The 8532-nt window shown below is 40.8% G+C and overlaps 1 non-coding gene across 1 annotated transcript; it reads left to right on the top strand.

Moving 5' to 3' along the window:
* Window positions 1-5837: 5837 nt before the first annotated feature.
* Window positions 5838-5911, top strand: Trnat-ugu (transfer RNA threonine (anticodon UGU)). Its single transcript has one exon. It is a non-coding gene; the product is annotated as a tRNA-Thr (tRNA).
* The last annotated feature ends 2621 nt before the right edge of the window (window positions 5912-8532 follow it).

An 8532-nucleotide genomic window follows, 5' to 3' on the forward strand; every position in this document is an offset into this window, starting at 1 on the left:
ATCACTGTCAATAGCAACTTTGAGATATGTAAGTGTTTATGAGCAATATCGGCAAATAGAAACACGAAGAGGTAATAAGCATCTGAGCGATAGAATTTATTTCCCGATCAGAAAAGTCGAGTGACAGACAAGACTGAATCACTGTAATAGAAGTTATATGGAAAGCTGTGTAAAGGAAAATTTCCAGTTCTTTCGTGGATTCCAAAATTGAAGCAAATTCCGGGACATCAAGGTGACATAGTCTTATACGGATAGTATTCCATGACTAACGTAATTGGCCCACATACTGTACTGGTATACGGATAATATTACACGACTAACGTAATTTACCTGAAATAATTTACAAACATGTTACTATAACATTCGCTACTACTCATTACGCTAATTCACCTTCAGCCATTAAGCGCAAGCGCAGATCTCAGTTATGATACGTGCGCCATCCAAAAATTTATCAAGGTAGTAACTCAACACAACTACAAATGATCATTGTGTGTAAAATAAATAGAACACTTCATAAGAAGAACATGACAGGTTTGAATCATTCCCACCGCAAAGGATGAAAAATTTAGGCTCGCACACAAGACCACTTGATAACTAACCAGAAATTCAGATTAGTTGTAGCTTCGGTGACAATCGCCATTTTTACATTTTCCCCGTAAACAAGATAATTATGAAACGTTAGCAACTCCTCTAAAATATCTGCGGCAATGGCCTTGCCCCTGAGGTTGCATTGGTTCACGTGAGATCACCGAAGTTAAGTGCGTTGTCGGACGTGGTCGGCACTTGAATGGGTGGTCATCCAGGCCGCCATGCGCTCTTGCCATTTTTCGGGGTGCACTCAGCCTCGTGGTGCCAATCGAGGAGCTACTCGACCGAATAGTAGCGGCTCCGGTCAAAGAAAACCGCCATAACGACGGGGAGAGCAGTGTGCTGACCCCACGCCCCTCCTGTTCGCATCCTCCACGGATGATGACGCAGCGGTCGGATGGTCCCGTCCCAGTAGGCCACTCGTGGACTGAAGACGGAGTGCTTACAAAGCAACTACTCTCCAGTGCATGGCCGTACTACTGAGACCTTGATGCCTGGCATCAACAACAGGTAGCAGCACACGAGGTTGGCTTACGCCTACTGCCGAATTTTGCGATCTGTCGTAAGCCTGCGTAAGCACGTGGGGCTTTCCGTCTTAAGTGCAAGCATATCCATTGCGTGTTCTGCCGCGCGACTTGAGTGGAATATTTCATTATTTCTGAAATTTTATAGAAATGTTTTTCGTTGTATATCCTCTCCATCGGTACTGAATTTACTGTAAAATTACTTGCTCACTTTTCGGAACTTCCGTTCATGGTAAATCGATATTATTAGAAGCCGTGGTAGACACGAGTCTAGTGTGCTTCACCTTCAGCACATTCTGTGTCAGTCTCGGTTCCTATGTCGCTGGTTTCACAACTAGCAGTTCGTTGTCTACTGAGTATACTGTCTCTTGTACGACACTATCCCTCCTACACTGAAAGGGGGAGACACAGGAAATTATAGGATTTTTGAAACGTGTAGCTATTAAGGTAATTTTGAAGCTAGGCATACGAAAATTTGTATCTGGTTTCTAGGTCAGAAATAAAGAAATATGTGTTCCATTATTACTGGGAATGAAGTGAAATAGCGGGTGAACATTTTATTTTGAGATAAATAATTATGGAATAACTATGAAAGTATTTTTAAGGCTACATCTACGAAAATTGGTATTTGACTTCAAGGTTACAAATAAGAAAATACGTGTTTTAGTGTTTTTGGAAGTTCAACCCCTAAGGGGATGAAATAGAGTGAGCTGGTGCGTTTCTGGAGCCAGTTTCCATCGATCGTTGCTTCGATCTTTGAGTCGCGGTCCAGAGGACACTGCTCCCTAAGCGACTGTAGTAGTTCTCTGCACAGACCCACATCGGGCTTACCGCGCTTACACTGGACACAGTTGCCAACAAATCTCCTGACATCGCGATATAGGTTGGGCCAAAACATGTGTTCCCGAACTCGGTTCTAGGTCTTGTATAGCGCCAAATGACCCCCGACCACCGAATCGTGGATATATCATGCTAACTCGTTCCTGTGGAATAGAGACCTTCACTTCACCACGGTTGTCTCCCCCTTTACACAAGAGCCCCCCGCCCCCCGAAGGCAACAGGGCAACAGCCAGTAACGACGTCGCCATCCGCCTACTGCTGCCTATTCGGTCCCCACCTGGGGTCCACAGCCTGTTTGCCGGCTGAGTCGCAGAAGAAACCGGGTGTCTCGGAGAGAAGGAAATTCGCTCCAAGATCCGGCTCCACGTGGCCCTTGCCTTCCCCAGACTCTCCCGCGAACATACGGCTAAGAGTGTCGCCAATTCATTGTCTCTGCCCCTAATATGCGGAACCTGGAGATAAATCTTGTCATCTTAACTTCGGCATGACTTTTAGCGAACTTATTAATCAAAGTTTAAAGGCTGGCACTGGGCAAGTAACTGACAGAGGCTCATTTGTTTCAGTTCAGTTGTAATGCTCACCTGTTCTCCAGATAAGGTTGTGTAGTATATGTCTCAGAAAACTCTCTACCCTTGATGTGTGTTGTGTTAGAGATAATTGGCAGCGATCGACGCTAGCATACTGGGAACAGAGCACCACGGCGGCAGAGAGATGTTTAAGGCCATGTCCTCTCCTTTACATCTTCGGTTATGTTGTCACTTTCGCGTGATTCCATCGTTCCGGTGGAGAACTACAGCATCCAAAGTTCAATTGCATTGTCAAGTTGAGTATATTTCTATGTCACTCCCTGTCTCGTGGATCTCTCGTATTGATTTGAATCCTTGGTCTGCTCGCGTCTATCGCCAATTCACACGAAATATTGAAGCAACCTTATTTTAAGGGAATTGTCATATGGTCATGTTCTAGTTGTAATCATTCTAAGAATATTGTTGATTAATCAATTGAGTAAGTAAATTTGAAGGTCGGTTTGGTCAAAATTAAAGTACCTCCTTAATTGCTTTAATCATTTGTATATAGTTTTGTTATGGAAAGTTGGGTAGCCAAACGTTAAAAAATCTGTTTCTTAGGCTTAATCTGTTTCTCTGCTGATTGGAAGTAATGAGAGTTCTGCTGCGCATTCTATGCACATTTGTACTATTTAAGTAAAGCCTTACCTAAGTATATTTACCTAGTCATATCCAAATTTGAAGTTTAACGGGTCTTGTTCCACGTAAAGAAATTTATTTATTATTTGTCCATCTGATCTGGCCTTATAAGGCAATCTCTTGTATTTTTGTGATTGTGATTTTATAATGCTTTTGATTGTAATAAAATGTGTAGCAACTACAACGGATTACTATTGTGATTTTGGTGTGTCACTACCACAATCCCATTACATAGAGGATGAAATGTTTCATGAAATATTTAATTATGAAAGCATTTTTAAAGCTAAATATATTTAAACCTGAATTTGGCTTCTCGGTTGAAGTAAAAATAAAAAAAAATTACATGTCTCACTGTTTTTGATACATTCAATTCATAAGGAGGGGGAATATAGGATGAAATGTTTTATGAAAATAATTCAGTGTGAAAGAATTTTTAAAGATAAATCTATGGAAATTCTGTTATTGAAATATACGTGTTTCACTGTTTTTGGAACTACAACCTCCAAGGAGATGCGATAGGGGCACATGTATCCACTCACTCATCGCCTTCCAGCCCAACCTGCAAAGTATACAGACTTGAAATTTGATGAAGGTGTAAATATTACGCTGAAAGCACCATTTAAGAAGAGATTTTTCGAAATTCCACTCCTAAGGGGGTGAAATATGGGTTGAAAAGTTTTTTTTAAAAAAAATATGTCCCTATGTCACTGTTGAAGCTAGAACTACAAAACTACGAAAATTGACATTTGGTTTCTCAGCCAGAAACAAAAAAAAAAGGTTTTTATCATTTTCAGAAATTCTTTCATTGGGGGGGGGGGGGATAGAATAAATAGTGAAGGTTTTTTGAAAATAAATCATTATTAAAGAACTACTAAAGCATTGTTAAAGTTACATCTATGAAAATAGGTAATTGACTTCTCAGTTGGATGTAAAAAGAATGTGTTTCGTTGCTTTTGGAAACTTAACTCGTTAATAGAGTGAAATAGGGGATGAAAAGTTTTATGAAATATTTCACTATGAAAGCATTTTTAGAATTAAATGGATGAAGATTTGAATTTGGCTCCTTGGTTCTAAATAGAAGAATACATGTTTAATTGTTTTTGAAAACCTAACTCCTAAAGGGTGTGAGATGTTTCTCAAAATGGTTCATTATGAAAGCATTACTAAATATATCTGACAATTCGTATTCGGCTCCTCTGTTAGAATTTTTAAAAACTATGTGTTTCAGTGGTTTTGGAACTTCGATGGTAAGGGGATGAAAATTTTAATGAAATATTTATTGCGTTATATTAAAATATGTTAAATCTGCATCTATGAAAACCGGTATTTCACTTCTCAGTTATATAAAAGAAATATGTGTTGCGGAATGAAAGATTCTATGGAGATATCACCACAAGAATACAAACGGCTTGATTAACGAAAACCTTCGACTCCAGCTGTCGGCATTGTTTTTTGGTCATTCAGTAAAAGACCATGCTTCAATGGCGTTAAGTTTAGAAAGTGTTGCAGTTTATAAAAGATAAAAAAACGATTAAAGAAAAAAAAATCTTTGAAGACCATAAACGGTCTACGCAAGTAAAGATGCGGATGATAAGTTAGCTCTTTATGCAAATGAGTTGGTCACTTTAAGTTAAGAGACATGTCATGCACCAGGAACCAAATATTATAGTTGCTACGATTGGCTAACGGAAAAGTTTTGCAGAATCATGGGAAATCACTTCTGCAAGTGGTTGAGACTCTCGTAATTGATAAAAATTCTGTACTGAGAATTCCAAGGTGGGAGATGCAAATTCCTCGATTAGGAATTGTTAATCCACATGTGAAACCTGAGTACATAATCCCTGTGACATTTTATCAACGGTGTTCCATAGGGACAGGTTCTCATCCAAAAAGTTCGAAAATTCAATTTCTTTGTAGTTGCATTTTTTTTAAGGTGTACTTGTCCAGACTCTTGGAACGGAAAGGTTTTTTTTTAATCCGTGCTTTAAAAAAGTTTCTACAGCCCATTGTTTGAAGCAGTGTCACGACTGCCATGAGCCGCGCGGGGTATCCGCCATGTCTCAAACGCCTTGTCACGGTTCGCGCGGCTCCCCCCGTTGGAGGTTCGAGTCCTCCCTTGGGCATCGTTGTGTGTGTTTGTTGTCCTTAGCATAAGTTAATGTAAGTAGTGTGTAAGCACAGGGACTGATGGTTCAAATGGCTCTGAACACTATGGGACTTAACAATTGAGGTCATCAGTCCTCTAGAACTTAGAACGACTTAAACCTAACTAACCTAAGGACATCACACACATCCATACTCGAGGCAGGATTTGAACCTGCGACCGTAGCGGTCGCACGGCTCCCGACTGAAGCGCCTAGAACCGCTCGGCCACATAGGCCGGTCTATCATGTATTCTAGAGAAGCTGCCCGGTCGTCAGTGGCGCCTGTTCTTTCGAGAAGAGTTACTATCTTCATATATATGGTTAAACGTTACCCAGCCATTGACCTTCGTCTGTGCGAATGCGCACAGATTGCCCGAAATCTTACGGGAATCGTCACCTTAGTGTGGGCCAGTATTGAGTGGATGGGCAAACACCTATTACGTACATTACGTTTGTGGATTGTGGCCGGTTGGAAATGTGAGTCTCACGGGAAGCGTGTAAGGGATAAATGCCTGCAGTCGCGGTATTCATCTGTGTCCTCGGTGGCTCAAATGGATAGAGCGTCTGCCATGTAAGCAGGAGATCCCGGGTTCGAGTCCCGGCCGGGGCACACATTTTCAGCTGTCCCCATCGAAGTATATCAACAACACCTGTCGGCAGCTGAGGGTTTCAATTAACTATCAATTGTGAAGGGGATTCGAAGAACCCTTTGCCAGGCACTTAAATGTGATTTGCAGAGTATCCATATAGATGTAGATCAAAGCTCGTCCCGTGACGCACGTGCACAAAATGATTCATACTGCACAATGCATGCAAACATACTCGCCGATAACACTGACGAATAACGAGTGCTGCATATCCAGGTTAGACAGATCGGCTTTTCCTGCCAAGAAGAACAGGGAGTTGCTATCTAGGAACAATTCCAGCCAGAGGAAGGGTTGAAAAGTGCTCCTTGGATTGCACACTAAACGTAAATAACGAAAATGCATTTTTGGTAAAAATTGGACAAAGCATAAACCTGTGCTCCCCGTATTGCATTAGCCGTTTTGAATATTGAAAATCTTACTGCAGATTCGTGTTCAGCGACATTAAAAATATACATGTAACCCTCAGTTCATGCAAATCGAAGTAATAATATAACCAAAAGGTTTCCCTAGACGTTGAACTTTTTTTTTTTTTTTTTTGGAGAAACAATTTTCTCAGAACGGCATGCAGCATTAACTAAAAATGGTTCAATCTCTTAACTTCTACCTCTGACCCAGAAAAGTAAACACTTTTCTTAGAAGCTTATACCTATAATATATGACACTGATTAATATTAAGAAATTTTTGTGAAGGCATAAGGAGTGAAATAAACCACCCAAAAAATCGAACTCAGAGTTCGAATTAGTACCGTATCGTTAAATTTACGGTTGTTTCATTGCGGTTAGGTATGCGCTCCCATAAATTTTATGTAATATCGACTGATGTTTTCCATTTTCAATTTCAGAGAAGTAATTTAGTATCAACTGATGTCATCCATTTTTGATTTCAGGTAACATCTGAGAGGCCACACTGCACGCAGTCCGCGTGATCAAATCATAATTGCGGGCGCCATTTTTTTTTTTTTACTGAAAATCTAAAATAAAGCTCATAGTATGATCACTCGTAACTCCCAAACAGATCCTTCAAGTGTATTTTCACTGTCTCAAAAAAAATATATAACATTTTTTGCTCATTTGAATGAGAACCTGGCCGTAACGCCGGAATATAGTCACGAGATTTTTTTCGGAGACGCTGTACGTTCGCGAGAAGAATTTCGTTCTGCGCGTGTCGATGGACATTCTACAGATATTACTGTTCGTGTGTTTGTGTGTGTGTGTACTACTCAGTCGTGCCATTCGAGTGTACATCTTTGCATAGTTTTCCTTTGACGGTGTAAACAGTGTTCGGCTCAGTTGCTAACTGGCCAGTTGAGTGGTTCCGAAGTTGTCGGATGTGCGGTGCGTTCTGTCTGCTAGGATAACAACAGACTGGCGTGGTGCGATGGCAGAAGCAGACACTGAAGGAGCTAGCTGCTGGGACGCCAGCGAACAATTTATGCCAAGTAAGACGTAGAGAACTATTCTAAAATTACGAGCCGCCTCAATAGTGTTTATCATTAGTAAATCTTGTAGTTGAGACTGCCACCAATCTACAATAACTGACATTTTTGCCTAGAGAGAGATTAGCGAGAAATACAGGATTTCCCACACACACTGAAATTTTGGTTGTGATGTAGCCCGAGATCTAAGTTAGGTTGGAAGGGGGTAATTTGATTGAGAGATGTTTACGCCAACGATTATTAATGCCGAGTAAACGTTGTGTAAGCAGATTTCCCTGTAGCGTAGCCTAGTGTTTCCGTCCGCGCCATGTTTAACACACTTTCTCTGGCTGTGTACAAAAGTCGCACAACAGCGACGAAAACTACGTTTCTGGTGGGGGGACGGGAGAGTTCCCTATGTAACTTTCACTACAAATTTTAGTAACCGCCGAAACTAGCCGAATTAGAAGCGTAATTTTAACTATATTTCCGTTTGTGGGAAAATAGTGATTCTCCTCTTTCGGCAGCAACTATAATATGTAGGCGACTTATTAGTTTCTTTTTTTTTTAAAAAAAAAAAAAAAAAAACTCTGAATCATGATCTCAGTAGACGCAGTGCTCTTTACGTTGCTTGATCCGTGGTCGATAGTAAACAATGCAATGTATTGGTAAACTCTTTGAAGTGTGACGCGTGTTGCATAGACGGCGTCTGCAATGTTCGTAAGGCCAAGCTTGTATATATTCTGTGTCTGTTTAATTAAGGCGAGGAGGATAATGTTCAAGGAGCACTGCATTAGCAGTCTATGGAGAAATTGAGAATTTGGATCTGACGAACGGCATGCTCGGGCAGTTCGTGCTATTATGTTGACCACTGCGTAATTCGGACACAGTGATCATTGCCTCTCCCTAGTAACCAGGAGACTCGGGTGGTAATCCTGGTCTGGCACAAATTTTCAACAGTGCCTATTGTCAGATAATTTTATTAGTGGTCCGGTCTTAAATTGTGTTTTGTTCACGAAACGTCGTTTAGCTTTTTCATGGATAACAGCTTTGGAAAGCGTACAGTCTGTACAGGTTACATTGATAATCACACGTCGTTAGTCCAAGGCAACTACAGCTACATAGTTTTACCAAGAACTTCTTCGTAGGTAGTTTCCCTGTAGTGGTAT

This window comes from Schistocerca gregaria, unplaced genomic scaffold (assembly GCF_023897955.1).
Source record: "Schistocerca gregaria isolate iqSchGreg1 unplaced genomic scaffold, iqSchGreg1.2 ptg000097l, whole genome shotgun sequence".
Taxonomy (NCBI): domain Eukaryota; kingdom Metazoa; phylum Arthropoda; class Insecta; order Orthoptera; family Acrididae; genus Schistocerca; species Schistocerca gregaria.